Source organism: Haemaphysalis longicornis, unplaced genomic scaffold (genome assembly GCF_048455015.1).
Source record: "Haemaphysalis longicornis isolate Haplotype H1 unplaced genomic scaffold, Haemaphysalis longicornis Haplotype H1 scaffold_10, whole genome shotgun sequence".
Classification (NCBI taxonomy): domain Eukaryota; kingdom Metazoa; phylum Arthropoda; class Arachnida; order Ixodida; family Ixodidae; genus Haemaphysalis; species Haemaphysalis longicornis.
Window position 1 is genome coordinate 155,051,222 of NW_027526204.1, and position 17,221 is coordinate 155,068,442.

The 17,221-nt window shown below is 48.4% G+C and overlaps 1 protein-coding gene across 1 annotated transcript in view; it reads right to left on the minus strand.

Annotated features, from left to right (window-relative positions):
- The window catches only part of LOC144159699 (uncharacterized), a 36,762-nt gene extending 20,965 nt beyond the window's left edge, over window positions 1–15,797 (minus strand). Inside the window, exons 1-2 of the mRNA XM_077691361.1 lie at window positions 15,555–15,797; window positions 15,285–15,492 (exon numbers count right to left, since the gene is read on the minus strand). The gene's annotated coding sequence lies outside the window, so the exon portion shown is untranslated. The remainder of the gene's footprint in view (window positions 1–15,284; window positions 15,493–15,554) is intronic.
- Between the last annotated feature and the right edge of the window lie 1,424 nt (window positions 15,798–17,221).

Genomic DNA, 17,221 nt, shown 5'->3' on the forward strand with positions numbered 1-17,221 from the left:
CCTAAACGTATTGTTAACTGGTGCGATAAATGGAACATGAAACTAAACGTCTCAAAACCCAACTGCATGCATATTCAGCAGGAAACGGTCAAATATACTTATTATGTAAAGTAGGAAAGCATTGAATTTTTAGCTAATGTTAAGTAACATGGGCCTCCAATTATCATCCAGCCCGACCTGGACCGAACACACGGAGACAGCAATGAAGGCTGGCCGCGTGTTTAATTTTATTAGAATAATTTTCAGGCATGCTCCACAGGACGCTTTGTACACAACTAATGCACGCCCCATACTAGAACACGCTGCTGCTGCATGGGATCCGGACACCAAGGTGCTCATGAATAAACTAGGCTCTATTCAAAACCGTGCTGACCGCTTTGTCACTGGTGGGTTCGGCAAGAATACCAGTGTTTCCGCAATAAAAAAGGCTCTGTCTTGGGACTGCTTACAAACTCGCCACACAGTATGTCGCCTACTAATCATCAACCAAATAGCTAACAAAAAAAAAAACAGGTATTAAACGCCAGACTTATTTAAAACCGCCTGCTCTCAGTGGCTAAGGCGTTGCGCTGCTGAGCACGAGGTCGCGGGTTCGATTCCCGGCCGCGGCGGCCGCTTTTCTGATGGAGGCGAAAAGCAAAAACGCCCGTGTGTACGAGATTTCGGCGCACGATAAAGATCCCCAGGTGGTCAAAATTAATCCGGAGCCCTCCACTACGGCGCGCCTCATCGCCTGCGTTGCGTCGGCGCGTTAAACCCTACAATCAATCAATAAAACCGCCTGCTTGCATATAAAAAAGGAGAGACAATAGCAAAAAGATTAGAGAAATTCACAGCCGCACCTCGCTGTTTAAAACGTCTTTTTTTCCGCGCACAGTTGGCGATTGGAATAGGCTGCACACCGGAAAACGTTGTTTGCGCATCTGGTGTTAGATGTAACACCGCTCTAAGGTCTTATTTGGATGGCGACATAGAAAACAGTGTTATTTGAATTGCCGTGATCTTGTTCGTGTCTATTATTTGTTTTGCTTTTTGTATCCATTATTGCTGCTGCGCAGTGCAATGCTGCTCATTGCAATACTTGATTACCGCTGTGACTCGTTTTATTTTATTTTTCATTTCGCCTTTTGTCTTGTTTTCCTTTTCTCTTTTTCTTTTCTTTTTCTTTCCTTCGCCTCCGTCGTCATTTGGTGCTGTACAATGCGATTGGCTGCAAGCTTTTAGAAATGACTATGAAGAGTGCAGTAAAGAGAACAAAGGACGAGGGGTACAAGGACGAGTGCTACTTACAACTGAATTTTAGTAACAACCACGGGACATATAAATAGAAAAGAATCACAACACGCTCAAATGACTATGAAGTGTATCACATCACTGCACGTCCCCCCACGCACTCGTCAGGCACGCGCGCGTGTGATAAATGTTTATCCAAGAAGGCCAGCTCCTTCGAACTCAAAGATATGGATGTCGAACTGACGCAGTCACCTATCCGCTGCATTTCCGCGGCCTCAACAATCTCTCGCGTGCGTTGATCCGCGCCTCGAAAAATGACGGAGCACGCATCGTACATAGGCTCGCACTTGTCGCACTTTTGGCAATCGATGCCCAAACCGCTATCCTTGCCTTTGCGTGCCTTGTTGCAATGTTCCCGTAGGCGAGTGCTGAGGCACCGTCCAGTCTGCCCAACGTATGCTTTTTTGCAATTAAGCGGCAACTTGTAGACCACCCCTTCTGTGCAGCGCACGTACTGGTTTTGGTGATTGACGAGGCATCTGCTTTTTTCCTTCCTGACATGGCACGTTTGGCTGCAGAGCCTGGACAGTTTATCAGGGGCCGACATGACAACTTTCACGCCAGCCAGCTACATTTTTGTCCTTTTGGGTCACTTCTTGTGGGTCTGACCAAGAGCTGGCCTTCTTGGATAAACATTTATCACACGTGCGTGCCTGACGAGTGCGTGGGGGGACGTGCAGTGATGTGATAAACTTCATAGTCTTTTGAGCGTGTTGTGATTCTTTTCTATTTATATGTCCCGTGGTTGTTATTAAAATTCAGCTGTAAGTAGCGCTCGTCTTTGTATCCCTCGTCCTGTGTTCTCTTTACTGCGCTCAACATACTTATAATGGATTAACAACTCGCTCGTATTGTTTTAAAAATGTCTGAATATTTTTTGTTTGTATACTTTTTTAATGCGAGATTCCTGAATCCGTTTCTGGACTGAAAGCGTTTTCTATGTATCTCCTACAATATTGCCCTCTCGGCAAATGTAGTAATCTGAATAAATAAATAAAACGAAAGAAATCCGTGCCATTTCACTCTGTGAAGGCGGGTGACCAGCGGAGCTGCATAGTACATGTGGCTTCGTCGACCTGGGCGCAGTCCAAGGAGGGCGCGAAACAAAACACGTTTGCTTGTTATTTGCGAGCGAGTATACTTCCTAGTTAATTAGCTGGAGAAAGAAAACTTGGAAGGGCTATAGGGTTTTATTCTAGCGGACAAACATGGTGCTGACCGTTTCTTTCCCGTAAAATCCCATGTGTACCAACAGAAGACGGAAATTCCGCAATATTTACGACTCCCCTGCGAACTGCGTGATAGAGAAAAGTAAACGAATCTCGGCGTAATGTTAGAGTCGTCATAGCGGCCAGCTGTCACTTAATTTGCTCCAGCATAGTGCCGATAAACAAGAGTTACGGTCGTTTTATTCCACCACATGTAGTCCCCTCCGTATATGGCCATGTATTGACGGCAACCGTTAATTCTGTAACGCTTACAACTAGTACACGGCGAATTAACCGTGACCAGTAAATGACACTCAGCGCAATGACAGAGCCGTCGATCCTTGCGACCAATTTCAGTGCGATTCTTTTTTTTTCATGATACGTACATTAGATTAAGAGGTACAGATCCAGTTTTCACCATAAAGGTGGTTTTGCCGTCAAATTTGACGTCGCGACTTCCTGCTGACGCATGCCGTTTCTGTGAGAGCCTATAGTTCCTTTGTTAGACGGACGCTGTGCACAGCCAGCCAGGCGCTAGAAAGAAAAGATAAAAAAATGGCAGCATCTCCACTCCGCGGATGACGGCGAGGGTGCGTATACTCGGTTACAACCAAGGAGGTTAAAAAAATTGCTTCCTCCTTGAGCGGCAACGATGATGATGATAGTGATTGATGATTGCTATTGGTTTCCCCTTTGTAGCGGGGTGATGACTTGTCATCTTACCAAAAAGTACTAATATACCTATGTTTTATACTCTTGGTTTAATACTAGCGCTGCTTAGGGCAGGCAAAAAAGGCTTAGTAGGCACAAAATACTTTTTTTTTCTTTTACAGGTGGTAACTGTCCTGGGCAATAATATTCCCCTCTCTGCTTTTCGTACACCAGCATTCTAATCTCCTTTTCGACGCCTCCACTGCCTTGAAGTTAACTTCCTCTGCGCTACCCTTAAATCCTATAGGGCTTCTGGAAGCCGATTATTTCTCTCATGTAGATTTAGATGGATACCCTCACATTCTAACACTATGTTCCGCATAATTTCTGTTTCTTTTCCGCACACCGCGCATACCCCATCATTTTGTAAATATATACTTCCCCACAAAGCTCTTAGTCCGCAAGCAACCTGCTCTAGTCTGAAAAAGCAAAGCACTGCCCTGGGAATTATCGTAGAAATTTTCCTTTCTGATGTTCAATTTCTCAGCCCTGTACATCTCTAACGACGTTTTAGCTTCCATTTTTTCTCTCCATTTATTCGTTACTCCGCGCGGCACAAGTAGTGCATTACTGGGAATATTTCGAACATGGCGCGAGCCGTTTCACTGATTTTGTTTACTTAATATGCTTATAAACCATTGCAGTGACGACAAAGACACTAAGTGAGGAAAAACCGGAGACATCACGCATTCATAGCAATCTCTTTTCAAAACGCGCGCGCCCGTTGTCATCCGGGTCCGTCGCTTTGGCGGAGTGATACCGTACACGAGCCATTGCCGTTCTTAACTTGTTCCCGAGTATAGTACGGAAAGTCGAAGTGATATCCAAGTTGCGCCCCGACCGTCATTAGATTTGAGCCGTGAGTTGCACCTTGATTATTCCCTAAATGAAATTGCAACTCACGGCTCAAATCGAATTTCGCTCGATTTTCGCTTGATGGTGGTGTGCGCACGGATGGACGCGGGCGGACATTGGGAGGTCCTAAGGTACTCCGCACCGTTATAGGCGAGGGAGTAAGCCGTTTGACTCTCGGGTACTGACTCACGGCCTTAGCCCAATGGTTAAAACGACTGACGCTAACTCTGTCTGGTCTACCAGACGCAGGCTCGAATCCTGCCGGTGCCTGTGTGATTTTTTGCAATTGTAAATGCTATGCGCACGGACGCGGACGGACACCGTGCGGTCCTAAGGCACTCCGCACGTAATAAAACGATTCACAAAGCCCGCTTTGCCGCAATATTACAATTATGCAAGCTGTTAAAAGGAGGTCGCGCAGCGCAGGCCGCTCTGCAGTGATTGGTCAAGACCACAGTGGTCAAGACGTAGCGGATGAGGACACTGCAAGCAACATCGAATATGCCGCAACTGGCGCCCACAAAACAGACTGCTGACAGCCCCTCAAAGCACGCGCTGCTCCAGCACATCACGGCGAGAGAGACTTGATTGATTGATTGTGGGGGTTTAACGCGCCGACGCAACGCAGGCGATGAGGCGCGCCGTAGTGGAGGGCTCCGGATTAATTTTGACCACCTGGGGATCTTTAACGTGCGCCGAAATCTCGTACACACGGGCGTTTTTGCTTTTCGCCTCCATCAGAAAAGCGGCCGCCGCGGCCGGGGAGAGAGACTTCATTGAGCGTCTAAGGGGCCGTGGCGGCCCCCAGCTGGTGCCAAATACAAGTTTGTTTTGTTCAAATGATTTCATGTTTTGTAGTGCCCCCAGCCCTTCTCCGGATACAAACGATGCTTTATTCACTGAGAAATCAACCATTTTAAGTGAAAATTCTGATTTTCCCGCTAAATCATGTGTTTTCGTGGTCCGCATTGACATCACGGAAACCGACCGCTGTGTAGCCGATTCCGAAGCCTTGTTTACCGTTAGTGAACCTAGATGGCGCCACCATACCATTGCAAGCCATTTTCCGCCTTGGGTTTTTTTTTTTTTTACCGTATTTAGAGATGACTTGTTTTTGTTCTGGGAGAAAATAATTGTTTCGTGAAACAGTGCTCGCTCGACAAATATGGCCACGTAAGACACCGTGCTTCCGTCAATCGGCCAGTGTCATCTGAGACAACCCCAAAGCGCCGTAGTGCTGTGCAGCTAAACAAAGCATAGTGCGCGCAGTATCAACAGCATTACGCATCAGTATTATGTTTGCGTGTGCTTTCGTAACTTCCACTGTTTGTCCCACCATTCTTACTGACATAAAAAGACTGCGCGCTAAATGTAAGCACAAATAGCTCGTTCGGTAAGCTGATTTATTTATTTATTTATTTATTTATTTATTTATTTATTTATTTACAGATACCTCAAAGACCCCAATAGGTGAGGTTTTACATGAGGGGTGGTGAAGCATGAAAATTACACAACGGCTCAGTGGCTAAGGCGTTGCGCTACTGAGCACGAGGTCGCGGGTTCGATTCCCGGCCGCGGCGGCCGCTTTTCTGATGGAGGCGAAAAGCAAAAACGCCCGTGTGTACGAGATTTCGGCGCACGTTAAAGATCCCCAGGTGGTCAAAATTAATCCGGAGCCCTCCACTACGGCGCGCCTCATCGCCTGCGTTGCGTCGGCGCGTTAAAACCCTACAATCAAATCAATCAAATTACACAACAACCGAACAAACAAGAGAAAAAAATACTACCGAACAAGCATATCACGAATACAGAGGGTTTCAAGCACGCTATTTTCATAAAAAGCATACAATGCCAACCAACAAAGCAGATAACACCACTAAAGATAATCGCATACATGACACAAGAATAATCAGTGCAAAAGTTTTTCTACGGCAGCTTTGAACTGCGCCGGGTTTGTTTGTGTGACGACACTTTCGGGAAGGCCGTTCCATTCGATGGCTGCCAAAATGGGAAATGAATTTAGATAGGCGGTCTTGCATGCGTGAGGTGGGTATACTGCTTTTGAGTGGTTGAGGCGATTCGATGGGTGGTGAGCTGTTTTTATGCAGAGGCTTTCGCATGATTACGAGTTGTAGAATTTGTGGAAGAGGCAAAATCGTGCTACTGTACGTCGTGTTTTGAGACTGGGCAATTTAGCTTTACGTTTAAGATGTGTTACGCTTGTGTGGTATGAATAATCGGGAAAGATGAATCTGGCCGCACGGTTCTGAACGGATTCAGGGATGGTACTTGAGTTAGCTTGCGGTAAGTCCCAGACTGCACACGCCAATTCCAGCTTAGGGCGAACAAGCGTTTCGTAGGCCAATAATTTAACGGTGGATGGAGTCAGGTTTATGTTACGTCGGAGGAAGCCCAGCGCGCGATTCGCGTCACTGGTAATGCGATTTATGTGGGATGACCATGTAAGGTCATGAGAAATAAGAAAACCTAGATATTTAGTAGACGAGACAGGAGATATAGCGGAGCCACTTAAGAAATATTTGTACGTGGAATAGGAGTGACGCCTGTGGAATGACATGATGGATGTTTTGTTAACGTTTAGAACCATGAGCCATTTGTTGCACCATTCATATATCTTCCTTAGGTCTTGCTGGAGTGCTAAGTTATCAGTGGGATCGATAATGGGGCGATAAATGACGCAGTCGTCCGCGAACAACCGAAAGCTTGAAGAAATATTGTCTGGTAGGTCGTTGATGTATACGAGAAAAAGTAAGGGCCCGAGGACCGTCCCTTGAGGAACACCTGAGATGACAGGGGATAAGGAGGAAGAACTGTTGTTAGCATAGACGAACTGCTGTCGGTTAGTTAAAGTTTGAAAGCCCTACCAATATATGTTCATCAACGTTTAAATGTGAAAGTTTAGATAGCAAACGCTTGTGAGGAACTTTGTCGAAGGCCTTCTCGAAATCTATGAAAATAGCATCGACGGGGACGTTAATGTCTAATTTAGAATTTATGTCGCTTAGGAAGAGTGCCAACTGAGTGTCGCAGGAGAGACCTTTTTGGAAGCCATGTTGATTTGGATGAAAGAGCTTCGCTGCTTTCAGAAAGCTAGCTATGTGCGTGTAAATGATATGTTCCATTATTTTAGAGCAAACACATGTAAGAGAGATTGGACGAAAGGCGTTATCTGAGGCTTTCTTTGGGAAAGGCTGTTTTCCAATCTGGGGGAACGAAACCTGTTGAGAGAGACTGCTGGAAAATATGGCTAAGAATGATGCTAGAGGGGTGTTTGGTGTTTTTAAGAATTTTTGCATTGAGGCCTGAGGCCGCTTGAGGCCCAAGATAGCTTCAGGGAGTGAATGACGTTTGAGATGCCGTGTGGTTGGAATGTAATGCTGGGCATGAGGGAGTGCAATTTAATCTCTGCCTAATTTTATTTTGCTTTAGCCGGCCTCCGCCAATCGCAGAGCTGGCTGGTATGACATCACAGGTTCTGTTGCGGGAAATGAGCTAGTGGGTCGCATGACCATTCCCTTTTTTCCTAATTATGTAGCTTATTTGAGCGAAGTTCGCGTTAAAAGTGGTGTCAGTATGATTCTAAAGAGGCAATTTTTCGAATGAACCAAACTTGTGTTTTGTCTTCATGGCTCTCCTTCAAAGGGACCCTGCAACACTGTCGATAAACGCTTTCACTCTTTTCTTCGCGTCTGGAACCACTGCGAAAGCCACAGTTATCGCCAGCACTGAGCGGCACTGCGTGATAATTGGCTCGTCGCACCAGATACGCCTTCTGTTCCTGCTTTGTTTTTGTGGCTTTATTTTTAAAGTTGCTATCGAAAAGCATTCATTGCTGCAACTGAAGGGAAACCGGCCAACAGCCGGTACATGGCCTCAGTGACGTAACTGGGGCCGTCGAAGAACGTCAAACCGGGAAAGAGGGAAAACTTTTTTGAGCGAGTTTTCAAGTTATCTGATGGCCATAGAGCAGTAATTTTTGGCTGAGGTACTTTGCGACCCCCTAATCTAAGTACTGGGTGTGTTGGGTGACGACGCTCTGCAAGCTCCTAAAATTTCAAAAAAAGTTGAAAAAGTGTCGCAGTGTCCCTTTACCGGCTACTCGGAAAAGACAGAGGACACGTACGCTTGAATGGCGTGTGGCTGAGTTAAGCGTTAAGGCGAAGATGTGACGGTTTCAGTGCTTCGAAGCGCCGCGCTTGTCCGCGTGGTGCCGTCCATCGTTTGGCAGATAGAGCTGGTGGCGGTGACCGTGCCACGGGTGATTGGGAAGGTGATTTGCTAATTTGCGCAACGCTACGCTGATTCCTGGGTACAAGTTCTAAGTAGGAAACATTTTACTCCGTTTCTGCCCATTTTCTAGGCCTTTCGTTGTTTTGTTTTTAAAGCCCAGTGTCAATTACGACGCCTTTTTGCAGTTGGTGATAAAGTTGAGGCCGGCAGCGGCTCCGGTTGGAAGGGCGCTTTGGCGTGATGACGCCAGTTGCGGGCACGCTGGCGACCGTGTCTGCCAAGAACCGTGCGCCCACACACAGCGCTTGCTGAAATCGCGTGCCCTTTCTTCCGTCTCCGCCGTTGTATAACTGTCCATTTTTCCACACTGCTGTTGACGTCGCTGGGCCCGATCTAAGCTCCGGGTGAGCGAGGCCGCATCCGCCGTCGTAGTCGAGGGCAGGCGGTGACGACGCCTCTTGTATACGACGGATGAGCATGGTGGAACGCCGACGGCTAGCGCGCACAGAAGATCGCTCCACGAAGCTACCAACGCTCTCGCATTGCTAAACATAAGCCACCATCCACCAGGTGCTGGGTCATCAGTAGAGACCAGATTTTAGGCAATGCCGATTCTGTTCCTTGCGCTCCTATCGAGCCATTTTGATATATGAGCATGAATTAGAGGATAAGAAGCGCTTTTATGGTGTTTCATAGCGCCTATAAATGCACATTTTGGCGTTTCTGCCCAAATGACTATAAATTCCATTAAATACCTATTTTCAGTGCCTATTTCAATATCGGTGCATAGATGAACACTACTAAGCCTTAAGTTTCTCTTTCGGGTGCAGTTTGAGATCGTTATCTACGTTACCGGGCAGCATTGACTGTTCAGATCCCTGCAGGGTTCACCCCAGTTAGTTCAACCAACTCCCGGAAAACAACCGATAACCAGCCGCGGTGGCTCATTGGCTAAGGCGTTGCGCTGTTGAGCACGAGATCGCGGGTTCGGTTCGCGGGTTCGATTCCCGGCCGCGGCGGCCGCTTTTCTGATGGAGGCGAAAAGCAAAAACGCCCGTGTGTTCAAGGTTTCGGCGCACGTGAAAGATCGTCAGGTGGTCAAAATTAATCCGGAGCCCTCCACTACGGCGCGCCTCATCGCCTGCGCTGCGTCGGCGCATTAAACCGTACACTAAATCAATCAAACAATCAAAACAACCGATAGCACCAGTGGAACTTGACACTCATTCTTATTGAAAAGGGGCAGAATTTTAAATAAAAATATCCGGAGGTGCCGGTAGTATGCTATTGTTCCCACAATTTTCACAGTGACGTTTCGCGTTCTCTCCAAACATACCGTGTTTCTTCACACATGTGCAGTCGCATCTCCGCTTCAAGACGCACCCTTAAATTCAACTCTAGTTTCAACGCAACGGTTTAGCATCGGACACGCTTCTGTCAGCAGCTCATTCCCATATTGAAGAGCCAAAGCGGAAACATCACCGCGCAGCTGCATTTCCCTACACCTGAAAATTCACACCGCCGATGAGCTCTCAAACGCGCTTACCTATCAAAAATCTGTCTAGCTGCTAAACACCTTTTGAAAATTGCTCTTAAAGTGTGTCGAAGTGTGTTCGGCAGTGTTTGGACGTCTTGATTGTTCTGTTCTATATCACTGTAAACGACGAAATTGCTGGAGTTGTACCAAAAAGTTCTCATGTAACAGCGAAATAATTTCTTGATAAATCGTATTCTCTGATTAATCGATTGATTGATTGATTGATTGATTGATTGATTGATTGATTGATTGATCGATTGATCGATTGATTGATTGATTGATTGATTGATTGATTGATTGATTGATTGATTGATTGATTGATTGATTGATTGATTGATTGACTGATTGATTGATTGATTGATTGATTGATTGATTGATTGATTGATTGATTGACTGATTGATTGATTGATTGTAGGGTTTAAAGCGCCGACGCAACGCAGCCGATGAGGCGCGCCGTAGTGGAGGGCTCCAGATTAATTTTGACCATCTGCAGGGGATCTTTATAAATCGTAATCTCTCATGCGTTTGTTATCTGCGTGTGTTTCTGTTGCGTCGTAATTAAATTGCGTCAGGCAGACATCCACTACACCCGGGCACAACTTAAAACGACTAAGAAGTTGCCACTACGCTTCATCACCGCAGCCGGCCGTTCTTCCGCATGGAGCAAAGCACGCCTTACTGCGAGTATAGTTCTAACGCGACGCAAGTCGTTTCAGTGATTTTGCAGACTTATTCTGCTCGTGAATTGCTGCAGCGACGACAAAACAAACTACATAAAAAGGACCGGGCGACGTCACGCATTAATTAAGCCCAATGTCCTTTCGAAACACGCACCCGCGCTGACATCCGTGGCTGTAACTTCGGCGGCACTGCATGAGCTGTTACCTTTCTTAACTTGTGCCTGAGTATAGCGCTTTTATAAATCCGTGTTCCCATATTCTCTTTCATTCCTTTTTCACTATACGCGACGCTAGAGCAAGCGACATGGGTCATTGAACATGCATGTGAGTACTTTGCCTGTTAAATTAAGCCACTGGATCGTCATTACTTTAGCAGCTTTATGGGTCAATTGTTCAGCAATGTTCAGGTGTTGGCGCCTTTGTGCCACCACAAACAATAGCAATTTTGATTTTCCTGTGAGATGAGGGTCGCGCACGTCATCGTTTGAAATTATTTGCATTTACCTAAAAATTTATGGCGTTTATATTTCCTACTTTGGAAGCCTAAAGCGCTGTATTACCTGCCTGTTTTGGCGCCTAAAACGCGCTTTTTTAATGTCTAAGAAGCCGTCCTCTAATCATCAGCGTACAGAGGGAAATGCCAAGGCAAGCAGCACGCTTGGCCGAGTCTGTTCACAGAGGACCTTGGCCAGCCGCCTATTGCAGCGCAAAAAGCAGCACCACCAGCGGACACGACTTCTGACGACACTTCGACTAGAATACACATTGCCAAAACCATCGTACGCCCAGGCCAGGCTGTTAAAATCCAAAGAGCACATATTTACAGACTACAGATACTTAATTGAATTCAGGCAACCTCGGCATGCCCGAATGCTCTTCACGCGGGCTGTAGACCCACACAAAAATTCACCTACGAGCGCGCAGCTGTTCACGCGTTTTTGTTTCGCTGCATACTGGGCAAAGAATATGGGAGCGACATGCATGTAGCACAGCTACACACCAGTCCGACGCAATCTCTAAACTTCCGAAGACAGAACTCCGTTCAAACAGTTCCCAATATTTCCTGCATCCCCTCCCCCCTGAGTAGGGTAGCCAACCGGACAGTATTCTGGTTAACCTCCCTGCCTTTCCTGTACTATTCCTTCCTTCCTTCCTACGATGCCATCGGCGATCGTCCGGCCCACTCCTCAATGGAGGGCACTGATTAAGCCCACCTCAAGGCCCGAGGTTTCGTCGACCAGGCCGCGGAGGACTCAAATGAACCTATGCCACTCACGACGTACCAGGAAATGACAGAGCACTACAGACTCGGTCGCAGAACACTTCCACTGCCCCACCCACAACTAACAAAGACACAAGAACTACGCTCAGACTTGTGCAAACAAACACGTATCCCCACCCAACACTGATGCACGTTATGTTTCCAAATCAACACGAAGCCCAATGCAAATTCTGTACGCAATCAGGAACACTTAGGCACATGCCCCCCGACCCCCTAAGTAATACCCTCCTGAGGAGGGCCTTTAGGGGTACCTGAATAAATAAAATAAATAAAACCTGAATATATTATCCTTGAATGCACTCAGAACCATGATTTGCCACCTCCACCCCTTCCCTGTTCTGTCTTCTTCCCACTCCCACAAAGCTCCACTCCCACAATTAGAAGAGCTCAGAGGGTCAAAACTCTACCGACCATTCACATTGTTCCGACGCCTGGTCGTGTCTCCCTCCCCGGGAATGAGGCGGTTCACGCCGCTGCCCACGACATTTCACACCGGGAATTCCTAAGGGAGGCCGACGACACACCTCCAATTCCCTCGGCCAGCCACTCAGTTCAAACAGCACTGATACGGACATTTTACACCATTATCGCCGGGAACGCCTCATTTACCCTCTCCTCACCCATCACTCTATACACGAGACTCTCGAATCTGGCGCCGAATCCAAACACAGACTTACTACGACATGACAAATGACAATAACCTGTAGTAAAGTGAACAGGAAAGTATTCCAGTTCACTGTAACCTGTACCTCGTGCTGTCGCACGGAACATAAACCGATCCGTGATTGGCCGGACCTGGCCCACCCAATTTAATCAAGATATGTTCTCTCCCTCTCCCTTCGGATAGAGGAGCGCCCAATGCCTGATTGAAACTTCACGATTCCGTGGTTTCGGTGGCGGCCAGTTGCGCGTCACTGCAGCCAACGGCGAGCGAGCCCACGGTTAGTGGGGCAGTAACGATTGCCCGTTTGACGCTATAGCGTGGGTTCAGAGCATCCAGTGTTGCAATCAACTACACAGCAATCGCGTTTGATTCCCATGTGCCTTGTTACAAAGTAACCTTCAGAAAAACGCGCACCGCACTCCTCCCTGAAGGCGCACACGATTCGCACGGCTCCTTCCTAGCCACTTCGATTGAGTAATCGTTCCAATCCAGCAATCGTCTGTGATCTCGCCATGGGCACTTCCATGGAACAAGACGACTGGTGTCGCACAGTCAATCCCGAAGACGTTGGACCAGCATTTCTAAAAGGCAAAACATGCAATGTGCGCTGACATTAGCAGCTCCTCTCTTCGTATACACCCCACAGAGGCACGACAACCAAGTCTGAAGGTGCAGCCGCTTTCTACAGTGACCGTTGTACAACGTTGCGCCAAATGTCTTTCAATAACATGCTGTACAGTCTGAATTTCATTGTGCCCCACTGCCAACCTAAGGTAACGTATAATGAGGTAACGTCTGTGGCTGTATTCAAGGAAGTTCAGAGAACTTTCTTCCAAGGAGCCATACACCAGGTATGAGGAACGGGGGCGCAGGTCGACGAAACTATTATGTAAAAAAATGAATTTAATAAAGAATCAAGCATCCGTTTATTTCAAAAATGAATAAGCCACAGAGCATTGGCCAGCCATTGTACCGATCTAGACAGCGAACCTCTCCACAAGACCGATGTTTTTCGAACGTGAGAAGCGGTTGTTGACTCTACGTTACAGTGTTACGTTACACTACGTTACAGAGTTACAGTGCTCGCACTGGACACCGCCATTGTGTGTGTGTGTGTGTGTGTGTGTGTGTGTGTGTGTGTGTGTGTGTGTGTGTGTGTGTGTGTGTGTGTGTGTGTGTGTGTGTGTGTGTGTGTGTGTGCGTGCGTGCGTGTGTGTGTGTGTGTGTGTGTGTGTGTGTGTGTGTGTGTGTGTGTGTGTGTGTGTGTGTGTGTGTGTGTGTGTGTGTGTGTGTGTGTGTGTGTGTGTTGTTTTATTCAAAGATAGAAGAAGAAAACGACCCAGCCGACAACTTCCTCTCGTGACGAGAAGCACCTTCAAGGACGGGGGAGGGGGTCCCTCGTTGGAAGCAGAATCTCCATCCCCCTCGCCCGTGAAAGGAAGCAGCTAATGAATATGGCAATGACGATGTGTCGTGACGTGTAGGACAAAATTTGAGCTACCAAACGTATCATCATACTGTATAGAACACAATCGCTGAGGGCGTCCGAGGGCGTGAGCCTGTTATGGGAAAATCGGAACTTCGTGACCTGCAGTATCGGCGTCCGATTATCTGTCTTGCCACTCCTGGCTACTCGACCACTTTTGAAGCCCTCTAATGAACCTGGATTTTGTCTACGCGGCACCTTCACCGAGGCACCTCGACCTTTTTTATTCCCGCATGCGGGGGAGACGTAGGCTGTTGTTCAGCACTTGTGCCTTGCTGTACAGTACTTAAACTTGTGCTTCTACATTCGAAAATTGAAACGACGCCGGCAACATTCAAACGACAGGGGAGCTTTGCCTCCGTAAAAGGCGCATTATGAAACCTTTGCAGGCCTTGACACACCGTAGATGGACTCCCGAGCACTATCAGCAGTCCCGTCGGTGTTACGTGTGAAGTAAATCTCCAAGGCCGCCTATGAACAGCGCAGCTTCCCGAAAAGGTGAAAGCATATACTGTATAGGCATCTATGCACGAAGTAAAGGCCATTTTAAAAGGCGAATAATGAACGCGAGCTTGCCTGCGACATTAGGTATTCGTAATCGCAATCTGGCGGCATTATGCTTCAAAAGCGAAGCTCACTTCCAGCAGCATTCTTTTTTTCCGTTTAGCTTGCTGAAGTTGTTTTGCGGGTTTTGAAAATCGAAGGGTTGTTTTTCACGCCGACACCGACCATTAGTAACAGACTTAGTAACAGACAAGTCCCATATGCTTACGTGTATCTCTCTGATACTACGACAAGTAAACATGCTGTCTTCTTCAGCTTTCTGAGGGAGCACAACCTACGGTAAAACTCGTGATATGTTGTTTTCTTCAAACAACTTCATTTATTCGTGAACCACTTAAGCTAACAGCCGTACATTGAAAAGGTCAAAAGAGTGCTGAAAGTTTTTAATCCAAACTGCACCTTTCCTGCGTGACAATAATCTCTTCGTATGTAACCTCATAAGAAAGTAATGCGTGAGTACTCCTTTACTTCGGGTGTGTAGAGTGTACAGGCCCCTGCGCAGCTGCCTCTGCGAGTGGTGCACGCCTAGTTTCTTTCGTCTGGTTGACATGTTCGTTTGATGACAGGACATGGACTTCAGTCGGCGCAATAGTTAAATGTGGGATTAACCTCTCCAGACGGTCGAGAAACACCAGAGCGAAAGAGACGGGCAGTCCAAGGCCGAAAATGACATTGCGGTGAGTAATCTCGCTGGGAAAGAACCAGGAAGCTGCCGGCACTCGGATAACAGCGCGTAGAGAGATTCCGGCTCACCTTAGTCCGGCGTTCCTCCTGGGCGAAGAACAATACACTGTTGAATCGTGGACGGGCGGCCGCGAAGCTAGCAGAGATGTCGGTCTGCGTGGCTCACAGCAGCCAGCGAGCACTCATGCCGATCGGCGCATTCCACGGGGACGCATCGTCGAGCGAGCGAAGCACAGCCTCGTCGGAAGTGCGAAGACCTTGCTGGTCAGCGTAGGCCCTGCCCGGAAGTGCCAACGCAGCCTCACAAACAGGCGCACAATGCTCAACGCACGTACTCACAAAAGCAAGGGCCAGGGTGGCTGATGACGCTTTCTCGCAAGAGCAGCGCAGATTCGTCTAGACGGCTGTGCCGCGCGGACGAGAGGAACCCGCGCATGCGCCGTTCCTCCTCCTTGAGTCGCGACCAGTCTCTGGTCAAGCCAGCATCAGCACCGCCACGACGCCTTCCCCCTCGCCTCGCCGAGGGCAAAACGAGTTCAGCGGCTTTTTGCTTCTTTGCTTCGTGCCACGACCACGACGCCGCCGCCGCCGCCGCGACGTGAGCGTAGGTAGCGTTCGCCCCCGGTCCACGCAGCTTCGTTGTCAGACCGACAGGTGGGGGACGCCAAACGCGTTCCTCCGAAAGCGGGCTGTCCGCAAACCACGCGGTTCTCGCCTGAGCCGCAGCACGGCGCGTTTTGTACGCCTTCATTCGCGTGACCCGTGGTTGTCCGCCGATTTTGGTCGCTGTCGCCGGCTTCAAGCAGAAGCTAGTATCGAGGGGTGCCTTAAATCGGAAGGGCCCAATCGGGAGACACGCGCTACGCTACGTCACCTGCCAGTCTAGGCGAAATAAGAGAGAGAGAGAGAGAGAGAGAGAGAGAAGGAAGGAGTTCTCAGGGCCTGCACCCAGTGAGAGGCATCCTTATTCCAAGATGCCTTGGTGCTGGCTGGCCGTCCGGGCCCGTTCTGCCAGTCGGCGCTGGTCCGAGAGCTCGGAGCTGGTCGGCTGCTCTACCCACTGCTCATAGGGAGGGTTGGGATTTCGGGTTGGAGTAGCGGTTCGTTGGCACTCCCATACCACGTGGTACAGGGTGCCAGCAACAGGGCAGAAGTTACAGGTGGCAGGGTATTGGGTGGGGTAGAACATTGCGTTTAGTAGGGTGTAATATATGAGTTGGTTAGTAGGCGCCGGTTCTTCGTCGCGTGTTGTGAATGAGATGGTGGGAAGCGACGGTGGTTGTTTTAAATGCAGAGAGAGAGAGAGAGAAATAACTTTTATTTGTCCAGTTTGTGGAGGAGAGCTAGACCTCCACCCTAGACGTCGGCCAGGAGCCCTTGGGTCCTAGCAGCGTCTTCGGCTAACTGGACGGCCCAGACTTGATTCGCCGGGTCTGAGCTGAGCAGTACGGTCTCCCACTGCTCATTACTGCTAATTTTGCGGCTCTGAGGAGTCGCCTGAGGACATGCCCATAATATATGTGCAAGATCGGCCCGTTCCTTGCATCTCCGACATTTATCTGAAAACTGTCCAGGATAACAATGACTATACGCGACGGGGTTCGGGTACGAGTTCGTCTGAAGAAGCCGCCAAACCACAGATTGCCTTTTACTGAGGGGTGGATGAGCGGGTGGGTAGCGGGCTCGTTCAAGCCGGTAATGAGTAGTCAGCTCCCTGTAAGACACAAGCCTGTCTCTGCCCGTCCAGCGGAGCGAGTGAGCGTCTGGGTCAGAAGTGTCGACGCCAGCTCGGTCGGTAAAACCTCGAGCCGCATCGTGCGCACACTCGTTTCCGGCCAGGCCCGAGTGGGCCGGTGCCCATATCAAGTATATCTTCCCGTTCCGCTCGTCATGGGATCGAGATTTTAGGATTTGGGACGCTTCGGGTGAAATTCGCCCTCTCGAATAATTTAAAATAGCCGACTTGGAGTCGCTAACAATGAATTTAATTTTTGGAGAAGCTGTCA